The sequence below is a fragment of the Balaenoptera physalus genome (assembly GCF_965194825.1).
Source record: "Balaenoptera physalus genome assembly, chromosome: 13".
NCBI classification, from domain to species: Eukaryota; Metazoa; Chordata; class Mammalia; order Artiodactyla; family Balaenopteridae; genus Balaenoptera; species Balaenoptera physalus.
In genome coordinates, this window is record NC_138892.1 from 64,557,387 (window position 1) to 64,585,161 (window position 27,775).

General features: G+C 47.4%; 1 long non-coding RNA gene across 1 annotated transcript; it reads right to left on the reverse strand.

The window, feature by feature from the left end:
• Nucleotides 1-863: 863 nt before the first annotated feature.
• Nucleotides 864-25,233, reverse strand: LOC309641486. The gene is made up of 5 exons (XR_014252629.1): nt 22,731-25,233; nt 19,535-19,635; nt 13,216-13,241; nt 8,845-8,898; nt 864-3,287 (listed from the first exon to the last, which is right to left on the reverse strand). It is a non-coding gene; the product is annotated as an uncharacterized lncRNA (long non-coding RNA).
• Nucleotides 25,234-27,775: the final 2,542 nt, after the last annotated feature.

The following is a 27,775-nucleotide window of genomic DNA, read 5'->3' on the forward strand; positions in this document are numbered from 1 at the left end:
TTCCCTCTGCCTGGGACCGGTGTCACCACCATTTTCTCGTGGCTAACTCTTCCTTCAGGCAAGTGACTTTCAAACCTTTGTAACTGAGACCTGCAGAAAGAAATACATTTGATATCCTAACCCATAAACATTATCTCAATAGAAAGAGACAGATAACTAAGACTAACATTTCACAAAGCAATATTTCCTAAATGTGATGTTTTAAATTCCTCTACTCTATTTCACTAAAAAAACTCATTTAGGTAACAACTACTAAACTGACTTCATGACCCACTAATGGGTTGCCACTCACAGTTTGCAAAACACTGTTTTTGATCCTGGCTGAAAAGCGCTTTCTCAATGGGTAAGAGGGGTGAGGAGGGGTCAGGAACAAGCTTGTTCTCATTTAAGAGGATTAGGTGTGAGTAAGGGGCGCAGGAGCAGGGAGACCCTTCTAATAATAACCCTGCCTGTTGAGGTAGTGAGTTCCCGAGCTCTTGGAGGAGTCCGATGAAGGCTGAGCAAACACCGGAGAAGCTGTGGCAGGAGCTGGTGCACCAGGCTGAGGGCTGGACAAGCCGACGAATGGGGTCGCATACAGCTCCGCAGCATGGAGAAGCCCGGCATGCATGCTAATAAAGCTGCTGTATAGATGGGCATCTGGGAGCCATTGTGGGTGCTAGCGGGAGGGGAGACCAGCCAGGAGGAGGACTTACTGCTCCTCCCTTGACTGAACTCCTCCCAGTCCCCGGCTTCCTTCCCCGTCACATCTGGGGAAGGCTGGCCAGGCTGGAGGCCCCAAAGAGCCAAGGGTGCCTTGGTAGCACCCTCCCTGGGGGGTGGGCGGGTCCTCCCTGCAGGGCTGGAGGGCAGAGGGGGAAGGGTTTGCCAGCTGACCCGGGAGAGCTTGTGTCTCTGTCCTATGGGGGGAGAGAGAGGAGCGGCGAATACCAGGGTCAGGCTGTGCTGGGGTCATTGCCAGATTAGGGAGTAGTAACAAGCTGAAAGTGTTGTGGGCAGTGCCTTGCTTGCAAAGGTCACCCAAACCTGTTTGACTTCCCACTCAGAATAGCTGCAGCTAAGCCCATGGTGCCTGCCTCCAGCATCCATGGCTCCAGCGATTGGGGGACCTGCAGGGCCCTGTTTGGGCTCTGAACAGGGCCCCTCTCCCCACCAGCACGCCATCATGCCTGCCTTCCTCCTACCCTGGCGTCACATCCCCTCGTGTCCCTCCCAGACCTCGGCCTCTGTCAGCCTCATACCTCTCCTCGAGGCTTGACCCGCCCATCCAGTGTGCGAGGCACCGAGCTAGGCTCACACAGATTCTCTCAACCAGTCATCTCAGCTATGTGAGCAAGTGGGCGCCAACCCCATTGTACAGATTAGGGTAAGGGAGGCTCAAGAACATTAAGCTTGCTGCCACTTCCTCTGCCCCTGCCCCACAGTGCTCTGCTTCACCTCTGTGACGTCACGGATCATGCTGTCCAGGATGATTTGGTCAAGCTCTGAGGACAGGAACTGTATCGAATTCATCTTTGTTGTCCCAATGCTTAATACGTGATTGGCCTGGTGTAGACACTCATAAAAATGTTTGTAGAACGAACTGTCTGCCCAAGGTCAAACAGCTAGGAAGTAGCTAAGCCATAATTCAAATTCAGATCTTCCTGGATCCCAGCCCAGTCCCACACCCTTCATCCTCCTCCAGGAAGCCTTCCCAGACTTACTCGGTCAAGGCAGCTTCTCCACCCCACTCCCCAGAATCCTGGGTATTTGCGTGTGTTCCTATCCCCCTTCTCCCTGCTCTCCCTGAAGTCAGGGACCTGGGATAGCGTCTCAGCCTGGCTCTGATCCCCCAGCTCTGCCCCCAGAACTCAAGAAGAACTCTGTGAATGCAGGATGCCCAGCCTGGGGGTGGAGGACCCAGGAGAGGAAGGCCTCAGCCAAACCAATGGTGCCTTCCGGCCTGTGGGCCCAGCCACCTGCCTCATGACCCCTGCTCATCCAACCACGATTCCGCCTGGTACTGGGCCTGCCAGCTTCTCATGAGAGCCTGTCCAGCTCTTGGTATTCTCCCGGGGTGGGTCCAGGTGGGGCACCTAATCCTCTGCTCATTTTGCTGCAATTCAATATCAGTCTCCAATTCACACGCTCTGCTGCCATCCTTCCCTCCTCCCTCCAGCCTCAGCTGGGGGAAGGGAGAACTGAGTACTCTCCGTGGCGGTCCTGAGACACCCTTGGGAGTCCCCCCAGCTGACCACAGCCCCGGGCCTGCTCAGGGCTGAACGTTGGCCTTGGGACAGAGGGACCACTGCGCCCACCAAGGGAGCAAGACCTGATGTCCAGCGGCCTGGGGTGGATTCTGGGTCCACCTCGTAGGCGGCCTGTCTGTGGAGTCCAAAGCCACTCAGGCTTTCCAGGCTTCCTGGTGAACAAATGTAAAAGTACCTGCACATGGCAAGTGTTCAAAAATACCAGTTAAGGTTTCCCCAGGGACTGAGGGCTTGTGGCTCTGGAGAATCCCTTCTTCACCCAACCACCCGCCTTGGGCTGCAACGTGGGCTCATCTGCCTTGGTTCTAGCTAATGAATGTCTGTTTTCTCAGGGTTTTAGGGCAGTTAAAGCAGTTCACTGTATTTAATTATTCACGCAACAAATATTTATTGAGTACCAGTCATGTGCCAAGCAGTGTTTTAGGCTCTGAGATATGTCAGGGAAAAAAACAGACCGAGATCCTTGACCTGGCAGGGCTGACCATTCGGGCAGTTAATTAGACGGCGCCTCTCTGCCTGTTCTCCTCCACTTTAAGCAACCTGAAAAGAGATGGAAAGAAATTGTCAACATTGGAAAATAACAGTGCTTACTCTCCCATGTTACTTTCACCCCTGTCTTACCACCACAGCTTGAATTTAAGTCATGTCAGACGAATGTAATAAAAAGTGTGTGCTCTTCCTCAAAAAGTTAAACACAGAGTTACCATATGACCCCAAAGTTCCACTCCTGGGTTTAGACCCAAAAGAGTTGAAGTCAGGTGTTCAAACAGAAACTTGGACACACATGTTCATAGCAACATGATCCACAATAGCCAAAAGGTAGAAACAACCCAAATGGCCATTAACAGCTGAATGGATAAACAAAATGCAGTATATCCATACAATGGAATATGATTTAGCCATAGCAAGGAATGAAGTACTGATATCTGCTGCAACATGGATGAAACTTGTATATGTTACGTTGAGTGAAAGAAGCCAGGCACAAAAGATCGCAAAGTATGTGATTCCATTTATATGAAATGTCCGGAATAGGCAAATCTGTAGAGACAGAAAGTAGATGAGTGGTTGCCAGGGGCCGCGGGGTGGAGAGAGAAGAATGAGGAGTGATTGCTTAATGGGTACAGGGTTTACTTTTGGGGTGGTGAAATGTTCTGGAACAAGAGAGTGGTGGTTGCACAACATTGTGAATTTACTAAATGCCGCTCAGTTGTACACTTTGAGACGGTCGAATGGTGAATTTTTTTTTTAATTAATTAATTTATTTTTGGCTGCGTTGGGTCTTTGCTGCTGCTGCTGCTGCGTGCAGGCTTTCTCTAGTTGCAGCGAGCAGGGGCTACTCTTCGTTGCGGTGCGTGGGCTTCTCATTGCGGTGGCTTCTCTTGTTGCAGAGCATGGGCTCTAGGCTCGTGGGCTTCAGTAGTTGTGGCACGTGGGCTCAGTAGTTGTGGCTCGTGGGCTCTAGAGCACAAGCTCAGTAGTTGTGGCACACGGGCTTAGTTGCTCCACGGCATGTGGGATCTTCCCAGACCAGGGCTTGAACCCGTGTCCTCTGCATTGGCAGGTGGATTCTTAACCACTGTGCCACCAGAGAAGTCCGAATGGTGAATTTTTTGTTATGTTATTTTACGATTAAAAAACAAAAGTGTGTTCTGTGCGGGACTTCCTGTCCCATGCATTGTCTCTGCTTCCCCCCAGGGCCTTTGCACATGCTGGTCCTTCTACCTGGGCTGCTCATCCCTTTTCTCTTCTCCTAGTTAACACATCTTCATCCTTCAGATCTCAGCTTCACCATCACTTCCTCAGAGAGGACCAAGCCCCCTTATAACATACTTGAGCACCATGTGCCACCCCGGTGAGGCACTTGTCTTCATCATAATTGTGACATTTATATGATGAATATCTCCCTTACTAAACTGTAAGCTCCTGGAGAGGGGGGAACCTATGTGTTTTCGCTCCTTGATGTATCCCTAGGGCCTAGCTCAGTGCCTGGCACATTGTAGATGCTCAATAAATATTTGTTGAGTGCATAAATCAATAAATGTCCTTAAGGGAATTCTAATAGAGCCACTATCCCCACCAGCCCCATCTCAGATGGTTTCCCCATCGCTGCCACTGCCACCACCGAGCCTTCATAACCACCACGATGTCTCATCATAATCACCACTTGACAGGGTGGCAGGATGAGGCCAACAGAAACAGGGTGGCAGGATGAGGCCAACAGAAACAGGGTGGCAGGATGAGGAGGGGCAGCCAAACTCTCAGGCAGCTCAGGAGGTGAGACAGAGTTGGTCAAAAAGGGTGAAGTTCAGGTCAATTACTAGTATTGGGATGCGAGGGGTCAGGTACCAAGTGGGACCACTGTCTGAGTTGGAACCTGAGTCAAGTCAATGCTGCACAGGATGAGCTTTCCAAGAAATGCGTGTTGAGCAAATACCCGAATGAATAATGGGCCGAGCACTTGCATGGGAGGAGCCTGGCACATCGCAGAAGCATAGTGATGGATTCTGAGGATATTGAAGAGGAGCCTGGAGGGGACTCAGTGGGTGCTGGAACGTGGGCTCGAGGGAGGGAGGGGTACAGAATGACTCCGGGTGTGGAGTTGGTTGGGTCCTGCTGCCCTTTACCAAGATGGGGAGCACTGGAGGAGAGGCAGGTTGGGGAGAAATGAGAGGGATTCTGATGTTGAGGTGTTTCTGGGGTGGGTAAGAGAGGCAGTGGGGGGACCGAAGGGGAGGTGAGGCAGGAGGGGAGGACAGAGGGGGTTTCCATGATTATGGGAGGAGCTGGGGGAAAATGGGCAGCTGGAGAGAGGGACGAGGGAGGGGATGACAGAGACCTCCATGCCCAAGGATGAGGCATGGCCCGCAAGTGGAGGGTTGATGCTTTGAACAGTTCAGGTGTTTCAGGAAAGACAGCCTCCAGGCTGTGGCTGTGGGAGTGACTGAGGGAAATGGGGACGCGAAGGCCTTTGGAACTGAGCAGCTTCACGAACAGCACAGGTGCGGATGTCCTTACAAGGGAGGAGAGCTGGGCTTCCAGGAGGTGGAAGTGTTAAGGACAACGCTGAGGAAATAGGAAGGCTCGTCAGAGGATTCTGGAAAGACTGGGGAGGGAGAGAGGGAAGAGGAAGCGGCGCAGGGGAAGGCTGGACGGCCACATGGACTCACAGCTCAGATGGTGAGGCCAGACACAAGGTTTCCAGAACAATCCCCTCCGCAGCCCCCTGCTGCATGCGGGTGGGGTGGAGGGGATACGCGTGCCTCTCAGAAGGGGTCAGCCACGGCGGGGGTGGCATTTCTGCAGACTCCAGCCCCTCGTCTCTGGCCCCATGGACACTCTTCATTCGGGCCTTCAGCATCTCTTGCTGAGATCCCCAGAGCAGACAACAGATCCGCTCATGACCCCAGGGACCTCTCTCTCCAGGCCCATCAATTCCCCCAGGGTAACCTCGGCCCCCGGAAAGCTCCCTCAGAACACTGCGTGCCTCCCCATTGCCTGCAGGATCAATTCCAACCCCCTGGTGGCTCCGGCCTCCTCTCTCACTCCACAGGCCGTGCTGGGATTACTGGTACTTCCTTGAACACCTCTGCTCTCTCTTGCCTCTAGGCTGTGCACAGGTGGCTTCTCCTCCACCCTCCTGGCTGGCTCCTGGCCCTGGCCTGCTACCAGGAAGCCTTCCCTGATGACCCAAGACTGCCCCTCCTGGGTGTTCCTAGAGTACTTGGGACTTTCCTTATCACAGAGCTCTCACAACACTGTGATGTCTCTGCTCTGGCTTGTCTTCTCCACCATGGCTGGTATAAGAGCTGGGTCTTGGGTCTCCAACACCTGGCCCAGGGCCTGGCCCTGTGCGGAAGCGCAATAAACACATGTTGAATGAATGGGCTAGCTGGCTGAATTGAGCTGGGCTGGGCTGCTGCTGGTCTAATTAGTTCAGAGGAACAGTGTCATGTTCTTTTTTCAATGACCTTTCTGGGTAGTTTTTTTGGGGGAGAAGGACAAAATGTCAGGGATGGATCAGAATAACCTGGAAAGCTTTTCACAATGCAATTGCCAACCTTCCCGGAGGTCATATCGTCTGAATTATGTAGGGGTGAGAGTGGGAGTAGCACATATACTTTGAGAAACTCCCTGGGTGTTGCTGACTCCACATCTCCCAGCCCCCCAGAGACCACTGCTGAAGGCTGAGTTCCAGGCCATCTTTGAGGTGATAACCATCTGTGGGGTTCAAACAAAGGTGTGCTAGACTCTGAAAGCGCTGCTCTTGATCTCCACACTGTGCTGCGCTAACCATGACCCCCACCTTCATGATCCCAAATACCACCAAGTACCCTCTCAGGTGTTCGCCACCATCACCCCACAGCCACCTGGGCCATACCCTCAACACAGCTCTGTCTCCGGGAACCAGCTCCTGCTGAAGCCCAGTTCCCTCTCCCACCAGCGGTCTGGCCATGTTACCAGAATCACGCCTTGGCATCCACTACCGAGGGCAGGCTGTGCCCTGGATGGGGTCCTTCTCCTTGGGATTCATCTTTGCCCCAGAGATCAATGTCCTTGATCACTGCCATGCTCTGGCTGGCCTCAGGGCTTTTTCTGGGGATTCCCACTCCAAGATCCATGAAACATGTGTGTATGTTTCTGAGAAAAGGTCCATAACTTTCATCAGATTCTCACAGGATGTTTTGAGTCTCTGAGTATGTGCATGCTTCACCCCTTGGAGAACTGTTCATCTGTCAAAATGTAGTTCAGACATAGCTGAATCTAGGCACTCTCCCACCCCCATCAGAGCCTTTCTCAAGCTCCATATCTTTACTGGGTTGAGTTTTCCATGATCTGCCTTTTCCACAACAATGTCAGCTCCCAGAGAGCAGGGGTCACAACTATTCACCCCTATTTCCTAGAGCTGCACCAGCCCACAACACATGCTCAAATGGTTTCCTGTAACAAGACAAACTGTCATGCTGTTCCAGAAATTACTTCTCTTTCAAGCAGCCTACCCAGGGATTTCCCTGGGGGTCCAGTGTCTAGGACTCCACGCTCCCAATGCAGGGGGCCCGGGTTCGATCCCTGGTCAGGGAACTAGATCCCACATGCATGCCACAACTAAGAGTTCACATGCCGCAACTAAAGATCCCACATGCTGCATCTAAAGATCCCGCACACAGCAACGAAGATCCCCCGTGCCGCAACTAAGACCCGGCACAGCCAAATAAATAAATATGTAAATATTAAAAAAAAAAAACAACAAAAACGCGAAGAAGCCTACCCAGATGGACAAGCAGGCAAGCACTTCTTTATCCCAAGGTGATACCTCAGGCCTTACCCCTCAGTTCCCTCTACACCTCATGGTACAAAGGCTCAGCACCTTGTCTCAAAGACAGTGAAATGGAACATATGCTGGATTGATGGGTTGTTCTACATGGGCCATCTAGTTATGTGTCCCAGACAAGGCTTCTAGCTGTCCAACCAAGGCTTCTAGATGTCTTCATATCAGGTTCCAAGCTCTCAGCACACCACTCCCCACCCCCTACCTAGTTGCATTCCTCTCCCCACCCAACTCATCACCCTAGAGAATTTCCAGTTACTTCATCCCTCTAGAGGTGACCCCTTGGGGGTCCCGCACACCCGCATACTGCTCAGAATATGAACATGCGTGGAGACCATCTCACTGCACGGAGACTGTCCACTCTGCAGTGTGCCACCCCCCAGCACACCTCATTCCATATAGCTCTGCCCCCTCCTCCTCCACATCCATGCGTGAGTCCCCTTTACCGAGAAGCTCTCTTTGACCAAATCCTTCCCCACCCCAAGCTCATTCCCTCCCTGCCCTCAGCTCTAAATGGATTCTGACTTATTCTGTGTGTGGTTCTTCTCCCCAGCAGCGAGCACAATTCCTTTCCTCAAGCAGACTTCATCCCATCCTTGGTCATGGACAGAAATGGGGACAGGCTGAAAAGTAGAAAGTTCTTGGGGGTGCATGGAGGGGAGTGAGACCCCAGAGCCCGAGCTCTGAGCAGCCAAGACTGGAGGAGGAGGCAGACCCTGAAGGAGGCAGCAAGCCATGTCCCTGAAGAGAATAGTGGAGTTATGTCCCCACACTGGTGGCGGCTGCCTGGAGTGGCAGAGGGCAATTATCACAGTGCTCCAGGAATTCAAGTTCCATCAGCAGTTCCCAAATAGTCCCCGCAGAGCAACGTGAGCCAACCCTCGGCCCGGGAAGACTTGTCCAGCAGGGGGCTGGGCAGGGGGCCTGCTGGAGTAAAGGGCACACAGTGGGGTTGGGGGCTGAGGTCAGGTTGAGAAGGAGGCCCTACTCAGGGGAGGGGTCCACACTCCACAACTCTGTGGTCATTCCAGGCGGGAGCTGGCCAACCCCCAGACCCTTGGCTTATCAGAGGTGGAAGGGAAGTTAGCGACTGTGTGTCTTGTCGGTGGTTCCTGGGCCCAGGGCTGCAAGAAGGCGGAGATGGGGCTTCTCAAGTAATTCACTATAATTCAATGGGTGCATCAGGCTCTGAACATTTCCCCAACATGAGGTTGCCATCAAGTAACTCAGCCATAAAGAGCCTCTGCTTATTTCTGGCATTCTACCAACCCTGGTTGGCACGCTTGCTATCTGCTGTAGATCTGAGTCTGCTCCATAGGTCTTCTGTTAACAAGAAACAGGGAAACAAATTAATCATTACTTACGTGTGGTCTGCTCAGTCAGCAACATATTTCAAAGCATGTCCTCCATGGCAGTGATGGGGGTGGGGATAGATAACAGAAGGTGTCTTTGGTGGGGAAAAGGCAGGAAACTATTCTCCCCTCTAACCCTGCAGAGGATGTACCTGAGGTCCAGAGAGGGAAAGATTTTTCCAAGGTTGCACAGCAAGCTGTGGACAGATATCAAATCTGAACGCAAGTCCCTGAGTCCTAGATCAGAGCACTTTCCACCAGGCCACCTGCCCTCTCCACCCCCGGATGGACCGCAGAGACCCCCATACATGAGATTTACTCCCTATTCCTCAGGAGGACCAGTCTTTCAAACACCCTTTTGCTTTCTCTCTTCAGATCTTTGACGAATCTGTTTGTTCAAGAGAAAGTGCCAAGAGAGTCCATACTCTATGATTCCATCTATATAAAGTACAAAATCAGACAAAACTGATCTCTGCTGTCACAAGCCAGGACACTGGTTATCCTTGGGGGAGGTGGTGACTGGCAGGGGAACGGGAGGAGTTCTGGGTTGCTGGTCACGTTCTGTCTCTTGATACAGGTTCTGGTTACACAGGTGTGTTCAGTTGGTGAAAATGCATCAGGCTATATACTAATGACATGTATATCTTAATATATGTTAGCAATACATCAATTACGAAATTTAAAAGGTATGTGATCAATAAATACTTGTCATTGATTGATGGAAGAAAGTACATTGGGACTGTTCCTAAGAACTTTTAAATATTGGACAAAGCTATACCCCCATCACCAGTCCACAGTGCTGTGGAGGCTCTCTCTGCCCCCGTGGCTCCACCAGGCAGCCAAAGGTCCCAGCAGTGGCGGGTGGAAAAGTCTGCATCTTGTGACACCCAAGCTTCATCAGGACCAAGAACCTCTGGCCCAGTTCACGCTGGGCCTTCAGGGATTAGTGCCGGAGTTTGCAGTGATTAAGGACCCCGAGGGGAACACCCAGCCTGGTGCCAGAGAGAGGGCCTGCACTGATGGGAAAGAAGGCTGGGCATGGCAGACATTCAATGCCCTCTGGTGGGAAGGACAGCTGGAACCCAGAGCCTGGTGGGACTTTGGGCTGTGGGCTGACTCAGGTGGACACAATGACATCTTTCAGAGAGTTTCTGACTGGCCCAGTTCTTGGGAGAAGGATGCTTCTGAGTGTACATGTGTGTATAGGTACAATGTATGCCTGTGGACACACCTTTGCTCTAGCTGTTCCATCTGCCTGGAACACCTTTTCCACCCTGCCATAATCCTTTAGTCCTCGTCTCTACCTGACAGAATCCTGGGCAGGACTCCAGGCTCAGTTCAAAAGTCTGAGGTGGCCTGATGCCTCCCTGCCCCCCAAGCAGAATTAGTCCCGCCCAGCTGCTCTGGGCCTACTGTGTGACCCGGCACTTGGCCCCCTGACTCAGAAGAGTCACATGTGTGCTGTCTCCACACCCCAACTGAAGGCAGGGGCTCAAACTGAGATCTCCGCTGGACTGTTTAAGGGACCAATGTGTGTATGTAGCTCTGGGAGCATATATTAGAATCGATTAGGGCTAATCCCTCTAAAGAAAGAAAATCATTAGCAGATTAATTAAGAGAGCTGTTTGGAGTGCTAATTCAAAGGCTAATAATCTTTTAGTTTAAGCAAAGTCTGAAGCTTTGATAAGACCTGTCATTGTGTTACGGTATTGATTGAGGTTGGGCCTGACTGTGAAATGCCTAAGTGTGCAATTCACACGTAATTCCTCCACTAATTCAGGCACATTTCCCTCTTGTTGATAAGCATTATAATGACTAAAATAAACTAAGGAAACCTCAGGTGAAACCACACATGACTACACTTGTCAATAGAGGTGTAACTATGAATTTAATGAATGCATTTCCTAAGCCCTTCTTTGTTAAGGTTGTTTGCCCAGGTTCTGATCAGAATATGAACTATATGAGTGACTCAATACCATTCATTTATTTATGCACTTATTCATTCATTCATTCAGCATGTACTCAGCCCTACCATAGTCCTAGGCTCCATGCCAGGAGGCGTGGGGTATATTTTCAAGTAAATAAGACACAACCCCTGCCTTCAACGAGCTCTTCTTCCAGTGAGACTGGTGATCCCAGCAACCTCACAAGAGTACAAGATGCTGTAAAACAAGTACAAAGGAAACGTCCAGAGGAAGGCAGATCCTGAATAGAAAGTCTGGGAAAAGTTCCCTGGAGAAGGTGGCTTTTGGGTTGGAATGAACTGAATATGTAGGATTTTGTTAATTGTAATATATATATATATATTTTTTTCTTCTGTGAAAAAGAAGAACAAAGTCAGAGGAGTCATACTTCCTGATTTAAACTCACTGCAAAGCTGCAGTGGCACTCTGTATCAAGTATCAAAGCTGTGTAGGACTGGCATAAGGGAGATATTATAGATCAATGAAACAGACTTGACAGTCCAGAAATAACCCCATATATTTATGAACAACTGATTTTCAGCAAAGGTGCCAGGACAATTCAATGAGGAAATAATAATCTTTTCAACCAATGATGCTGGGACAACTAGATACCTACATGCAAAAGAATGAATTTGGAGCCCTATACTAAAATTAAGTCAAAATGATCAAAGACCTAAATGTAAGAGTTAAACTATAAAACCATCAGAAGAAAACATAGGGATAAGTCTCTTTGATGTTGGATTAGGTGATGGTTTCTTAGATGTGACATACAAAGCACAAGCAATGAAAAAATAATAATAAATTGTACGTCATCAAAATTTAAAACTTTGTGCTTCAAAGGATGCTATCAAGAAACTGAAAACACAACTGATGTAATGGGAGACAATATTTGCAAATCATGTATCTGATAAGAGTCTGGTATCCAAAATATGTAAAGAATACTTGGGACTCAATGATAAAAAGACAAATAACCCAATTTAAAATGGGAAGAGGGCTTGAACAGATAGTTCTCTAAAAATATGGAGAGAGAGAAAGAGAGCGAGAATAGGTACTTCTCTACAAATATATAGAAAATGGCCAAAAGCAGTTGAAAAGGTGCTCGACATCATTAGTCATTAGGAAAATGCAAATTAAAACCACAATAAGATGCCACTTCACACCCACTGAGATGACTATAATAAAAAACACAGACAATAACAAGTGTTGAGAGTGATGTGAAGAAATTGAAACTCTCATACATAGCCGGTGGGACTACAGATTGTTGTAGCTGCTGTAGAAAACAGTGTGGTGGTTCTTCAAAAAGTTAAACATAGAATTACTATACAATCCAGCAATTCCACTCCATACCTAAAAGAATTGAAATCAAGGAGTCAAACAGGTAATTGTACACCAACATTCATAGCAGCATTATTCACAATAGCCAAAAGGTGGAAACAACCAACGTGTCCATCAACAGATGAATTGATAAACACAGTGTGGTATAGCCACACAGTGAAATTTCATGCAACCTTAAAAAGGAAGGAAATTCTGACACATGCTACAATATGGATGAACCTTGAAGTCATTATGCTAAGTGAAATAAGGCAGTCACAAAAGGCCACCTATTTCATGATTCCACATATATGAAATATCCTGAATAGGCAAATCCACAGAGATAGTAAGTATATAGATTAGTGGTTGCCAGGGCCCAGGGAGAGGGAGAATGGGGAGTGACTGCTAATGCGTATGGGACTTCTTTCGGGGGTGATGAAAGTGTTCTAGAATTAGATGGTGGTGATGGTGGTACAGCCTTGTGAATATACTAAAAACCACTGAATTGTACACTTTTTTTAAAGGGTGAATTTTACGTTATATGAATTATATGTCAATTTAAAAAGTAGTTAATGCTTGTCATAGTTAAGTGTGGAAACAAATTTTTTTTTTCCCCGCAGTTGCATTTTTTAAAAAATTAATTAATTAATTAATTAATTTATTTTTGGCTGTGTTGGGTCTTCGTTTCTGTGCGAGGGCTTTCTCTAGTTTCGGCAAGCGGGGGGCCACTCTTCATCGCGGTGCGCGGGCCTCTCACTATCGCGGCCTCTCTTGTTGCGGAGCACAGGCTCCAGACACGCAGGCTCAGTAGTTGTGGCTCACAGGCTCTAGAGCGCAGGCTCAGTAGCTGTGGCTCACGGGCCTAGTTGCTCCGCGGCATGTGGGATCTTCCCAGACCAGGGCTCGAACCCGCATGCCCTGCATTGGCAGGCAGATTCTCAACCACTGCGCCACCAGGGAAGCCCGAAACAAATATTTTTGAAAAGAAGAAGAATTGTTCCCCAAACTCTCACCTGGAGGCTGTCACAGGCTGGGGGAGCTGTCAGCAAAGAAGGTGGGAAAGCATGGGGTTAGTGTAGCCAGTGCCCAGGGTGACTGGCACAGACCTTCAGAGGGCCTGAATGCCAAGTTAGACCACATGTAGGACAAGGAGGAATCATGAAGGGTTCTGGGGAGACCAGGCTGGCCCCAGTTAGGAGGCCATGTAAGAATCTGGGCAAGAAGTAGTCTCCATTAATGGTCACCATTCCACCAAATACTGAAAATGTGTTCATTTCATTTACTGTAAACCTGCAAGTGTGCACAGTGTGTGTGCACAGTAAGTAACGAATGCGGATGGCAGTATTATTTACAGTGGAGAGAAAGTGGAAACCACACAAGTGTCCAGCACTAGCGTCCCTGCAGTTGTGGGAGAGAATGTCACATGGAAAGATGTTCGAAGTACCTTAAGCAGAAAAAAAAAAAAAAGCATTCACAATAAGAACTTGATTTTGTTAAAAAAAAAAAAAGTTACTCATAACCCCCCTCTTTATATATGAGTGGAGATAGATAGGCTAAAATGTTACTGGTAGTTCTCTGCTTGGTGGAATTAGCTTGACTTTCTTAGTCTTGTGTTTTCTGTTTAAAAATTATTTTTCTATGAAGAACATGTATTACTTAAAAGAATAAAGATAAACATTAATTTACATTAAATGGTAGAGAGAAAATCCTGTTTTGTCAGTTTTCTGATTATTCATGGGAGAATTCAGTGAACCCAGGGTCAGTGGGAGGTATTATCAGTGGGTCAACTAATGATTCAAAAGCGATTTGGTTTTTACTTTCAGCAACAGGGCAGAGCCGGGAGCTCGGAGGATGGGGGACGAAGGCAAGGACGTGATTCTCAGTGTTCAGCAGTTGAAGGAGCTAGGTGGTTCCACACTGCCAGTGGGCAGAAGGCATAACCCTTTAGCCATAAGAAAGAACTTCTGTTCGTGTGTTCATCCCTTCGTTCATTCATTCGCCCGTTGGGTGAACACCAGCTGTGTATCAGGCACGGAGCACAGTTCTAGAATTCACCTGTACGTGAGACCCGGTCCTTGCCCTCGCCAAGTTAGGAGTTGATTTTTAATAAATCTATCTGCCCCATATTGAAATTGCCTGCCTGGTAGAGTGAATAGTTAACATTTATCAAGCGTTTTCTATGTGTCAGGTGCTAAGTGCTCTACATAGATTATCCCATTGATACGTCTCCCCCATGAGGTAGGTACTAGTGTTGTTACCCCCTTTTATAGATGATGAAATTGAGCCCTTGAGAAGTTAGCAACCTTGCCAGACTTCTTGGTTTGGAAATAGTGGACTTTCCACCTCAGGAGAAGAAGCCCTCCGAGCTCACACAAGTAGCCTGCCTGACTCCAAAGTGCACGTGACAGTAGCCTCGGTCAGCACAGCCGCGAGGCCAGTGGTCACACTGACGATGTTGAGTGAGCACCTGCTCTGGGCCAGGCACTGCACTGGGGACACCGTGGGGACTCGGGCAGGACCCGCCCTTAAGCAATGTACAGAATTGATGTGGAAGCATAGATGGGTATCATCCTCATGCCACAGAAGAAGAAACTGAAGCTCTGAGAGGGTGAGAGGCATTTCTGGGCTTTACACACAACAAAGCACATAGAAGCAGCTCTGCTTTTCTGCTTCTCTTCATGTTCCAATTTGTGGTTCTGCATGGACTCATGAATTAGTGTAATATTCACAAAAGTTGCACACCACAGTCAAGGAATGTTTTGTAGGACTAATTCTTAAAACTCTTATATATTCATAGGTCTAGGCATAATGTGTAGGGAGCATGATACCAATTCTTTACATTGTTCCCCAGAAGCAGTTCTCGAAATGTGGCCTGAGGACAGGAATTCCCTGGCGGTCCAGTGGTTAGGACTCCAAACTTTCCCTGCCGAGGGCCTGGGTTCAATCCCTGGTCAGGTCCCACAAAACTTAGACATCATTTGCCCTTTTCACGCTGCTTCTCTCACGAGTGTACAGTTTTTCCAGAGGCTGCTTGGCGTGGATGTCATCATCACTCTGACGGCTAATGGAACTTGGGCTCATGTGTTGTGTTTTAAAAGTTAGCAGTTTAATTTCTAATATGACGACTGTTGATAGTTACAATTTATATAAACAAGAGCTCTTTGGACTCCTCAATAATTTTTAAGAGTGTAAAGGAGTTCTGACATAAAGATGTTTGAGAACTGCTATCTTATGGATTAAGATAGTGCTTTAAGAAATGTTCATGGACTTCACTGGTGGTCCAGTGGTAAAGAATCCGCCTTACAATGCAGGGGACGCGGGTTTGATCCCTGGTCAGGGAACTAAGATCCCACATGCTGCGGGGCAACTAAGCCCGTGCGCCACAACTACTGAGCCTGTGCTCTAAGAGAGCCCATGAGCCACAACTACTGAATCCCATGCGCCTAGAGCCCGTGCTCCGCAACAAGAGAAGCCACCACAGTGAGAAGCCCGCACACCACAATGAAGAGTAGCCCCTGCTCACCGCAACTAGAGAAAGCCCGCACGCAGCAACAAAGACCCAATGCAGCCAAAAATAAATAAATAAATAAATAAATTTATTTTTTAAAAAAAGAAATGTTCATGATAAAAGGAATAGCACTTTATATGATGGAATAAAAACATTTTGTAATTTTTTTGTGACAGTGGTAAGGTATTATATGCCATCCCATTATTTTATTTGCACATGATACGTAAAATTTGTGGTTTTGTTCTGAATCCAAGTATTGCTTAGAGAATTATATTGATAAATTCCAGCCTCATGAAGTTTCTCCAGACTGAAGTTAATAAAAAACTAACAACTATAATGACTGAAGGAAGGTTGTCTAATTTGGCATGACTGTCAACACAAGTTATGTGAAAATCTCTTTTGTATTGTATTTATTTTTTATTTTTTAAAATTTATTTAATTTATTTTTTATTTATTTATTTTTGGCTGCATTGGGTCTTCGTTGCTTCATCGCGGTGCGTGGGCCTCTCACTATTGCGGCCTCTCTTGTTGCGGAGCACAGGCTCCAGATGCGCAGGCTCAGTAGTTGTGGCTCACGGGCCCAGTCACTCCGTGGCATGTGGGATCTTCCCAGACCAGGGCTTGAACCCGTGTCCCCTGCATTGGCAGGCAGATTCTCAACCACTGCGCCACCAGGGAAGCCCCATGAATAATATTTTTGTATAACAAATATGCCCTGAAGGGTGGCAGAATACACCATCTCCAAATAGACCCCTCTGACATAAGGATTATTTTGAGCTAAAGGCACTTGAAAAACAGCAGATTCGGAAAGGGCATTCTAATCTCCTCTTTTCTTCCTGAAAACAGGACATTAAAAACTCCCACGTGAAAGATTCCCTCCCTGTACCAAGAAAAAAAGATACATTCTCTTAAGGTTTGTCAAAGTCAAGAGCCTTTTGTACAAACAGACCTTGTTAAAGTAACTCTTATTTTCCTTTAGCCTCACCATATAGTTTGGTTACTTTTCCACAATTGTCTCTCTTTGTTCAATCCAGTATAAAGGCAGTAGTTTTCACCATTTCTTTGGGTCTTATAGAAATAAAACTTATAGAAATGTGTATGCTTTTCTCCTGTTAATCTGTTTTATGGCAGTTTAATTCACAGGCCCAGCCAAAAATCTCTAAGAGGATAGAGGTAAATTTTTGCCTCCCCTACAGTCCCAAATATTGTGTGGGACATACTTATAATAAATTTGTTTTGGTTGTTTATCCGAAATTCAAATTTAACTGGGTGTCCTGGATTTTTATTTGCTAAAGTTGGCAGCTCTCGCCATTGATCAGCCAGTAGAACACTTTAATGACCATTACATCAGCTGTGTGCTGGCCTTTGCAGTCAAGGTCACACCCACAAGCTGGTATGACCTTCCTCTCAACAGATATGGCCTGGTGGCACACTTGACACCTCAGTGGAGTGAGGTACAAATGCTGCTGAGGGGACGGTCAGAGGCAAGACCACAGAGTGAGCTTGGAAGTGGGTGGAGGCTGGCTTTGGGGAGACCTCAGTCAACAATAGTATTATTACTCCCATTTAACATCCAAGGAAACTGAAGCACATTTATTTAAAAATGTATTGAGCCCGATATCTCTCAAGGCCTGAGAGGAGAGGTTAATTGATTTACACAGGGTCCCCCAACTGGTAGATAATGACCTGTTGAACTCTGGTGGTCACTTACCTCTCTTGTTTGAGAATCTGAAACAACACATTGTATATACATTAGAATTTTCTGCATCTGTGTTTATCTCCTTTCCTACCCAGCTCCACTCCTCCAAGCCCACCACCCCAGGCTGGGACCCCCAGGCAGGCACAGTCTTATTTATCTTGGGATTCCCAGCCAGAAGCTCAGAGTGAGTAATTCCAGGGACAGTTATTCATGCGGGTCCTCTCTTTCCTGGATGCTGTACCCTAAGCCGCTGCTTCCCTGTGACAACGAGAATGACATTGGTCACATGCTCTCCACCTGCCCCGTTCCCCTGCCTCCAGGCCACGCATACCTGGGGCCCCTGGAAGGAGTTGGGAAGGGAAGGACAGATACTTGGGTGGGACAGAAGACTAGGCGAGGCTGAAGACACAGGATTAAGGAGGGAAAATACAAAATGCGTACCTATACAAGTAACACTATTTTGGTTTTAGCAGTTCTGGCATTTACTGTGATGGGTGGTCCCTAAAATGAAAGTTCAGTGGGGGAGAGGTCAGGGCAGGGACAGCTTCAGGGTCAATATCAGAGTCAAGATACTCAGGGAAGTGCTGAATATGTCTTAACACGCTAGAGCAGCATTGCATGACCGTCTCCTTCCCCTCACCCCACCCCTAACTCTCGCCCACTCGGCTCCAGTCACAGTGGCCACCTTGCAAGCACACTGCTGTACCAGGGCCTTTGCTCTAGCTGCTGACTGCTCAGAGTATCCTTTCCCCAGATACGCACTCAGCTACTCCCTCGCCTCCTTCAAGTCACCTTTGCTCATACTACCGAATGCTGCAACTCCTCCCCGAACCAGCACTCCTCATTGTACTTTGCCGGTGCTGCTCTAACTACTAGAAAATTTAACCTATTTATCTTGTATTTTGCTCACTGATTTATCCCAAAGCTGCAGGATAGCGCTTGGCATAGGGGGTACTCAATAAACATGTGTTGTATTGAATTTATTGAACTGGATTTGGAAGGGACCTTGATAATCTAGTTGTTTCTAATCAGGTGTGCTTTCAGAGTTTCCCGTGGAGCTTGTTAAAATACCCCTACCTGAGTCCCTTCCCTGGATCTCCTGAGTCAGCTTGAGATGCTCCTCGAGGCTTCTGACATTGAAAACCCTTTCTCTGGTGCAGTCCCCTCACTTAGCAACGGGTTTAAGGAGGGCCTGCCTTGCTCAAGGTCACAGCGAAGTCAGGGTCTGAGCCGGCAATCCCCAAACTCTCCCCCACTGGGGCCCTTTCTAGATCTTCAGGCAGATCTGGGGGCACCTCCTAGTGCAGCGCGGGGAACTCTCAGTTCAGAATATTAGTTATCAGAGTGAATGTCTTCTGCTTTTGTCCTCTGTCTAGTTTTCTCCACAGCACCTCTAACTACTAGACATTTTACTTATCTTGTATTTTGTTCACTGATGTATCCCAAACCTAGCACATAGTTGGAGCTCAATGAATATCTGTTCTTATTACTTGCTGTCATATTCTTGGTAAGAAGTTGTTAGTTGCTTTGTGGCCTGAGCACGTCTCATAACTATTCTGAGTCTGTTTGCTAATCTGCAAAATGGGTAGCTCTCAGGATTGACATGAGGCTTCCACCTGATAATGTACCTCGAGAAGCTCCTTGTAAACAGATCACCATGCAAACCCAAGTTATCACCGTCATCAGTCCTCCTGCTTAATGCTTCCCATGGTCCCACACCTCCCCCTGCCCAAGGACAAAATTCCAGCTCCTTGTCCTAGAACCTGAGGTTTCTACCTTGGCCCCATCAGCCCCCTCACTCCATTTGCTGCCCCTCCTCCCTACACACCCTTCACTCTGGCCACAGAGCTAATCACCATCCTGAACAGGCCATACCTTTTCACACCTCCACACCTTCTCATAAACCGTTCCTCCTGCCCGGAATGCTCTCCTCCCTTCGCTACCCAGAGAACTTCAGCATCGCCTGCCTCCACAATATCCTGCTTCCTTGTCTGTCTGTACCCAGTATGGAGTTGGGCAGCCTGGATTAGATTCCTGGATCTGCCACCTGCCTCAGGCAAAGTTGCTTAACCTCTCTTAGCCTCAGTTTGCTCATCTGCAAAATGGAGATATTAAGAAGACCCACCTGGGACTTCCCCGGCAGTCCAGTGGTTAAGACTCTGTGCTTCCAGTGCAGGGGGAGCGGGTTCCATTCCTGGTCGGGGAACTAAGATCCCATCCCACATGCTGAGTGGTGTAGCCAAAAAAAAAAAAAAAAAAAAAGACACACATTTTCTGGACACTGAGGATAACTTAGGGTCTGGCCTCCACCTGGCACACACCAGGTGCTCAGGAAATGCTGTTCTTGGTGTTCTTATTGATACCTGCCCCCTCCCAGCTGCACCCAGGATCTCTGCCCTCCCTACCAGCCAGGTAGGACCTGGACTGTCCTCTAAGACTACTTGAGGGCCACCCAGGCCTCTCTGGGGAAGCAGAGGGAACTTTCCTGCCCTTACTGATTAACAAAGCAATTAGGATGAGAACCATAACGGCAGTGGACATAGAACCCACCAAGAACAGCTGCATTCTTAGGCAAGAGGCCTGCATCTCAGCAGTTGAGGGGGAGCCTGGGGAGGGAGAGAGCACAGCTGCAACAGAAGTTTTGCCCCCTTCCCCATGTGCCAGACCTGACTGTGCTCCATTTCTGAGGGGAAGTGCCAAGGGGCAACGATAGGCCTGCTCGCCCTGAATTTCCCAGGGCCTGCCCTTTTCCTGGTTAGTTCCTTGCTCCATCCCTCACTCCCATGGTGGTTACTTCTACAACCACCAATAATTCTCACTAATTATGCACCAACCACTGGCCAACACCATGAAAATAGGGTACCAGCTAAGAGTGTGAGCTTTGGAGTCAGGCCAGGTGCCTGGCATGCAGCAGGCATATGATGAATGATCATCACCAGCTCAGATCTTCGCAATAACCATCAGATGACGGTGTGCTTTGGAGCCAGACTGCCCTGGGTTCAAGTCCCTGATCCACTTCTTTCTAGGTGTGCAACCTTGACACACCAATTGACACACAAATTGCTCAACCAATTCATATTTTAGTTTCTTCCTCATCTCTAAAATGGGGATGATAATAGCTCCTACCTCATGGAGCTGATATGAGGATTACGTGCCATTATGTCTTTAAAGAACTTAGCACTATGCTTGGAAGATGGTAAACACTCAGTAAATATTAGTTATTATTAACCGTTTTCCTCTTTGGGGCATGAGGAAATAGAAACAAATTAAGTAACTCGACCAAGGTCACCAAGCTTGCAAATAGTAGAGCCAGGATTCCACCTTTGGGTTGTTTACCTCCAGAGTTGGAGTTCTCTCGGTTTTCCCACGGTTACCTTTATTTTTATTACCCTCATTCAATAAATTTCAGCCAACAAGTTTTAAAATATATCCTAACTATAGTGGCAATGATTTGAAACACTTCAAATATATTTAAATTCACGAGTTCATGATTTTTTTAAAAAATCGATCACTTTTGGGGATGCTAAGGAAGTAACTCAGTAGTTTGGAAACTGTAAATAAAGGGAAAAGAATCAAGCACTGATCTGCTTTTCCTGTATAGTTTATAAAAGTTAACTCAGGTTAACCAAATAGTTGAGAGAGGCAAGTTTCTCTTAGTAAAAGAATTTTAGGGATTTCCCTGGTGGTGCAGTGGTTAAGAATCCGCCTGCCAATGCAGGGGACACGGGTTTGAGCCCTGGTCTGGGAAGATCCCACATGCCGCGGAGCAACTAAGCCCGTGCACCACAACTACTGAGCCTGAGCTCTAGAGCCCTCGAGCCACAACTACTGAGCCTGAGTGCCACAACTACTGAGCCCGCGTGCAACAACTACTGAAGCCCGAGCGCCTAGAGCCCGTGCTCTGCAGCAAGAGAAGCCACAGGAATGAGAAGCTGCACACCGCAACGAAGAGTAGCCCCCGCTCGCCACAACTAGAGAAAGCCGGCGTGCAGCAACGAAGACCCAACACAGCCAAAAATAAATAATAAATAAATAAATTTATTTTTTTTAAAAAGAGTTTTAGCTATTAAATGCGGAGGAAGATGGAATCTCACTATTCTGCAACCCCTAATGAAATACTGGAGGGAAGAACTGACCAGCAGCACTGCTCACATTGTCTCTGGATGGAAGAACACACCACTGCCTACGGGGTTACTGTCCCACATGTTGAACCTGAATCACATCGAGCCTCTAGACAGAGGGGTGCAACAAAATTCCAGACAGTGGAAAACTCTACAGAACAAATGACCTGGTTTCTTCAACAAATATATTGTAAGGGGTGGAAAAAAAAGAGGAAAAGGGGGAACCTATAGTTTAAAAGAGACAGCACTCATTTGCCATATATAGACTTTATTTGGACTCATTTAAACAAATTGTTTTAGAAATGAGACAATTAGAGAATTTGAACAGTGATTGGATATTTGATGATATTGACATATTATTGGGAATATTTTAGTAATAATGGTAATGTGGCTATTTTTAAGTCCTTTTCTTTTAGAGACACATACTGAAATGTTTATAGATGAAATGATATAATGGCTGAGATTTGCTTCAAAAGAACCCAGGGGTGGACTTCCCTGGCCCTCCAGTGGTTAAGACTCCACGCTTCCACTGCAGGGGGTGCGGGTTTGATCCCTGGTTAGGGAACTAAGATCCTGCATGCTGCGCACGGGCAGCCAAAAATAACCCACCAGGGGTAGGTTGGGGGTATAGATGAAACTCAGTGACCTGATAATCGTTGAAATAGGGTAATGAGTACCCTACTTCGTAATGAGTTCATCATATTATTACTTCATTTTTGTATGTTAAAAAATTTCCATAATAAAAACTAAAAGAAAAAACTGAATGATACAAAACCATTTTGTCTCACTAACTGTGCCTAGTTATTACTCTTCTTTGGGCTTCATTTCCCCAAATGTGAAGTGAGGGAGCTAGACTACTTCTAACATTGAGTGTTTACCGTGTGCCAGGCACGGTTCTAAGTCCTTGATTTGTTTTCAGTCATGGAATCTCTGAACCGCCCTATGGGCAGGGGACCTGTATTGTGCCCATTTTCGAGGTGAGGAAGCTAAGGTCTAAAGCGGTTAGCTAACTTGCCCAAGGTCACACACAGCAAGTGGAGAAGCTGAGAGTTAAACCCAGGCACTCCAGCTCCGGAACCCCAGTGCTTAAGTTCCACAATAGGCTGCTCTCAACACGCAGCACTAACCATACATCCCGCTGAGCTCCTCTGGGGTCCTTTCTGTATCCTCAAGCCCTCCCTGATCCTGCTGCCTCCCTACCTTGCCTGCTGCTGGGCAGAAGAGGCTCGCTGAGGGTGGGGGCTGTGGGAACCTGGGAACTGGACCCCACCTCGAGACTTGAGGTGTGTGAGAAAGGTGCTGATCTATGAATTGGGCAAGGGTGGGGTCCTGGCTTGAGATGGAGGCAGAGCTGTGCCAGACAGGAGTAGCTGAACCTGCTGAACTCTACCCCAGGCACGTGTGCACACCTGGGGAAGCACCAGGCCAGGGCTAGAGGGCTGACTGCAGGAGGGGGAGGAATCTGCTCCCTTGAAGGGAGCAAAGAGGCAGGAGGCTGGATGCAATGACCTCGGGGTGTCCTCACTGGCTGTTCCCAGTTGTCTTCAGCTCCTAAGGAGTATATACGAGTTTGGCCTGGCTGTTCTCTGGAGAGTATAATTTAAAAGATTTAAGAATTAAAATCTCCAAATATTCCAAGTGCTGTAGCCACCCAGGCGGGCCCGGCAGCATCTCAACACCATCCTCTGCTGTCTGGATTCTCTCTCTATCCTATCCCTTGCCTCATTCCTTAATGCAGTGCCTGTTTTCAAGCACTCACCCTATGGTAGGCACTGTGCTTGGCACTGAAGATATGAAGATGCATAAAACAAGCTCTTATTTATCTCAGGGAGCTCATAGTCTTCTAGGGAGGCAGACATATGAACAGAGAAATATGAATGTGAAAGAAAATACCTGCTCCAAACTCCCGTCTTCTGGGAGCCTCGTCAGCACAGCTATCCCCCTGCACATCCCTCCCCATCTCCAGCCTAGTCTGGATGGATCTTATCTCAACATGTCACGATCCCTCTCCATCTGAGTCTCCCCCATAACATCTCCCCATGGGTTTTCTCTCAGAAGAGTGGGCAGTGGGGAATGGTTCAGTCTAGATCAGCACAGTTCAGTAGAAAGAAATATGTGAGACACAAATGCACGTTTGTAATTTTTTTTTTTTTTTTTTTACTTAAAAAAAATTTATTTGGGCTTCCCTGGTGGGGCAGTGGTTAAGAATCGCCTGCCAGTGCAGGAGACACGGGTTCGAGCCCTGGTCCGGGAAGATCCCACATGCCGCAGAGCAACTAAGCCCGTGTGCCACAACTACTGAAGCCCGCGGGCCTAGAGCCTGTGCTCTGCAACAAGAGAAGCCACTGCAGTGAGAAGCCCGCGCGCCGCAACGAAGAGTAGCCCCCGCTCGCCGCAACTAGAGAAATCCTGCGCGCAGCAACGAAGACCCGACGCAGCCAAAAATAAATAAGTAAATTTATTTATTTATTTATTTATTTTTGGCTGCGTCGGGTCTTTGTTGCAGCACACAGGACCTTCGTTGATCTTTTCTTATGGTGCACCGGCTTCTATCTAGTTGTGGTGCGTGGGCTCTAGAGAGCATGGGCTCTGTAGTTGTGGCGCATGGGCTTAGTTGCCCCATGGCACGTGGGATCCTAGTTCCCTGACTAGAGATCGAACCCGCGTCCCCTGCATTGGAAGGCGGATTCTCAACCACTAGACCACCAGGGAAGTCCCACATTTGTAATTTCAATTGTTTTAATACCCCCATGAAAAAAGCAAAAAGAGCAAGTAGAATTAACTTTAATATTTTATTTAACCCAATATACCTAAAATATTGTCACTTCAATATGTGGTCAATGTAAAAGTTTATGAATAAGATATTTTACATTCGCTTTTCATACTGTCTCAATAGCAAAAAAGCCCCAGACAACCTTGATTAAAAAATAGGCAAAGGTAGGGGGGAAAGGGGGGGAGGGATAAATTGGGAGATTGGGATTGACATATACACACTGCTATATATAAAATAGATAACTAATAAGAACCTACCGTATAGCATAGGGAACTCTACTCAATACTCTGTAATGACCTATATGGGAAAAGAATCTAAAAAATAGTAGATATATGTATATGTATAACTGATTCATTTTGCTGTACAGCAGAAAATAACACAACATTGTAAATCAACTATACTTCAATAAAAAATTTTTTTAAATAGGCAAAGGAATTGAATAGACATTTACATTTCTCCAAAGAAGACATACAAATGGCCAAAAAGCATATGAAAATATACTCAATATCACTAATCATCAGGGAAATGCAAATCAAAAATACAATGAGATACCACATCACACCTGCTAGGAGGGCTATTATTTAAAAAAAAAAAAACCCGATAACAAATGTTGGTTAGGATGTTGAGGACCTGGAACCCTTGTACACTGCTGGGAGGAATGGAATGTAAAATGGTGCAGCCACTATAGAAACAGAATGGCAATTCCTCAAAAAATTAAAACTAGAACTACCATATGATCCAGCAATCCCACTTCTGGGTGTTTATCCAAAAGAATTGAAATTAGGATCTCAAAGAGATATTTAGACTCCCACGTTCATTACAGCATTATTCACAATAGCCAAGATGTGGAAACAACCTAAATGTCCATCCACGCATAAATGGACAGAGAAAATGCGATATATATATATATATATATATATATATATATATATATATATATATAGTAAAGTATGATTCGACCTTAAAAAGAAGGAAATTCTGCTATATGTGACAACATGGATGAAACTTGAGGACATTATGGTAAATGAAACAAGCCAATTGCAGAAGGAGAAATGCCGCATGATTCCCTTTTGTGAGGTATCTAAAAGTCAAACTCATAGAAGCAGAGTCGAATGGCGGCCGCCAGGAGCTGGGGGAAGGGGGCAGTGGAGAGTTGCTATTTAATGAGTACCAAGTTTCAGTTATGCAAGATGAATAAGTTCTAGACATCCCCTATATAATATTGTGCCTACAGCTAACAACACTGGATTGTACCCTTAAAAATTGGTTAAGAGGGCTTCCCTGGTGGCGCAGTGGTTGAGAATCCGCCTGCCAATGCAGGGCACACGGGTTCGAGCCCTGGTCTGGGAAGATCCCACATGCCGCGGAGCAACTGGGCCCGTGAGCCACAACTACTGAGCGTGCGCGTCTGGAGCCTGTGCTCCGCAACAGGAGAGACCGCGACGGTGAGAGGCCCGTGCACCGCGATGAAGAGTGGCCCCCGCTTGCCACAACTAGAGAAAGCCCTCGCACAGAAACGAAGACCCAACACAGCCATAAGTAAACAAAAAATAAATTTAAAGTGTGATAATTGTATTGTGGTACGTTTAAAAAAAAAAATTGGTTAAGAAGGTAGATCTCATGTTAAGTGTTCTTACCACAACAAAGTTTTTTTTTTTTTTTTTTAAAAAGAAGTCAAAGTGCTCTAGAGGCACTGACCCAGGTCAACTTGCCCTCAATTCTAGCTTCCACCCCTGCTGTAGGGGCACCACCTGTGCCCCTTGTTTTCTTTTCTGGGCTCGCTGCAGCCCTTCCCCCAGGTGTGACAGAGCCCTCGGCACAGTGTCCGGGTTGGAAGGAGGAGCCCACGGCTGGCTGTCGGGCTTGGCAGCCAGACAGCCTGGGAAATGGGACCCTGCTTGGGAAATGGGACCCTGCTTGGGAAACGGGACCCTGGGCCGGCTCATGCTCTGGACTCTCTCCAGAAAAAGTCTGCAGATCTGTCTTGCGCTAGTGACTATCATCTCTGTCAGCTGTTCCAGGAACAGGTCTTTTTTTTTTTTTTTTTTTTAACTGAGGCTGATCAAATACTTGCAGCAGGCCTGGGACATCTCCCAAACCTCACTATCACAAGTGCTGCAGAGAACAGGCTGCACAGCCTCGACCACACAGACACCACTGAAATATTTACGAGGCTCCTGGCTCATGAAACAGAGCTTTCCACTCAGGAGAAAGGGAAGGGACACGGCACATGTGAAGACCTACAGCATGTCACACCACTCAGGGAGTTTTACTTTTGGCTCAGTGGAGGAGCTGCCACTAACCCCATCTAACTGGTTAGAAAACCAGTATCTGAGGCAGGACCCCATGTGGCTGAGAGCTGGTCTCTGGGGTCTGGCTGCTGACTGCCAGCTGTGGGAGACCTTGGGCAAGTCACTTCACCTCTCCAAGTCTCAGTTTCCTCATCTGTAAAATGGAGATAAGAGGACCTACCTGTGTTGTCAAGGACTAAATGAAACAATCCATGTAGCACACTTAGCTCAGTGCCTAGCATTTAAGTGCTCAATAAGAGTTAGCTATTATTATTATTATTATTCCCCCAGTCACATCACCCTGTTCTCCACTGTTCCTAGGTCTCTTTTCTCCACCATTCCTCTCATGGCCTAGGACCATCTTTCCATGTTATTCCTGTGGGGATGATTTGCCCCCTGCTAGCAACCTCCTGGAGGCTGAATGCTTACCAAAAGAAATGAATTTCTAATGGTGCAATCTTGAGCCTGGTGTCCTCTTGGCCAAGGGCAGGCTGGGACGGGGGTCTGTCAAACCCCACCTCTTGGGCAGTTGTCCCTGTGCCTGCGAATACAGCTGCCTTCCCTAGATCAGCCTCCAACCTCACCCTAGGCTAGGCCATCTTGGGATTAGCACAAAATTGGTACCTCACATTTTCCTTTCTCCATGCCTTTGTGTGCCATTCTCCTCTGCTGAAGGGCCTCCCTTCCTATTTCTGCCACCACGGTCTCTGTCTATTAAATTTTACTTTTTTGTTCCAGATGCAGTTGAAAAGCCACCTCTCCCAATCCCTTCTCATCTCCCAACCAAATATAACCACACCTCTTTCTGAACCTCCCCAAACCATAGTGTTGATAACCATCAATCATGCATGGCTTTGTCTGAAGGATACTGGGGGACAAAGAGCAGTCTCTGCTGTACCTGACATTCTAGAACTTTATGGTTCTTTGTGGTATGCAATATAAGCTGGTGTTGGTTACAGGCTTCTGAACAATGATGGAGATGGTGCCCATTGTTACATAGTAGGTGTGTTAGACTGTGAGTTCCTCGAGGGCACGGATGGGTGTTCTGCACCTATGTCTCCCTGACACCCAGCACGGAGCTGGCTCACAGTAAGTTCTCGGTAAATCGTCCTGAATGCATGTTCACAACAGCTCCCGTGTGTCATGCCTACTGTGTCGGGCACTGTGCTAAGCCTTTTCCA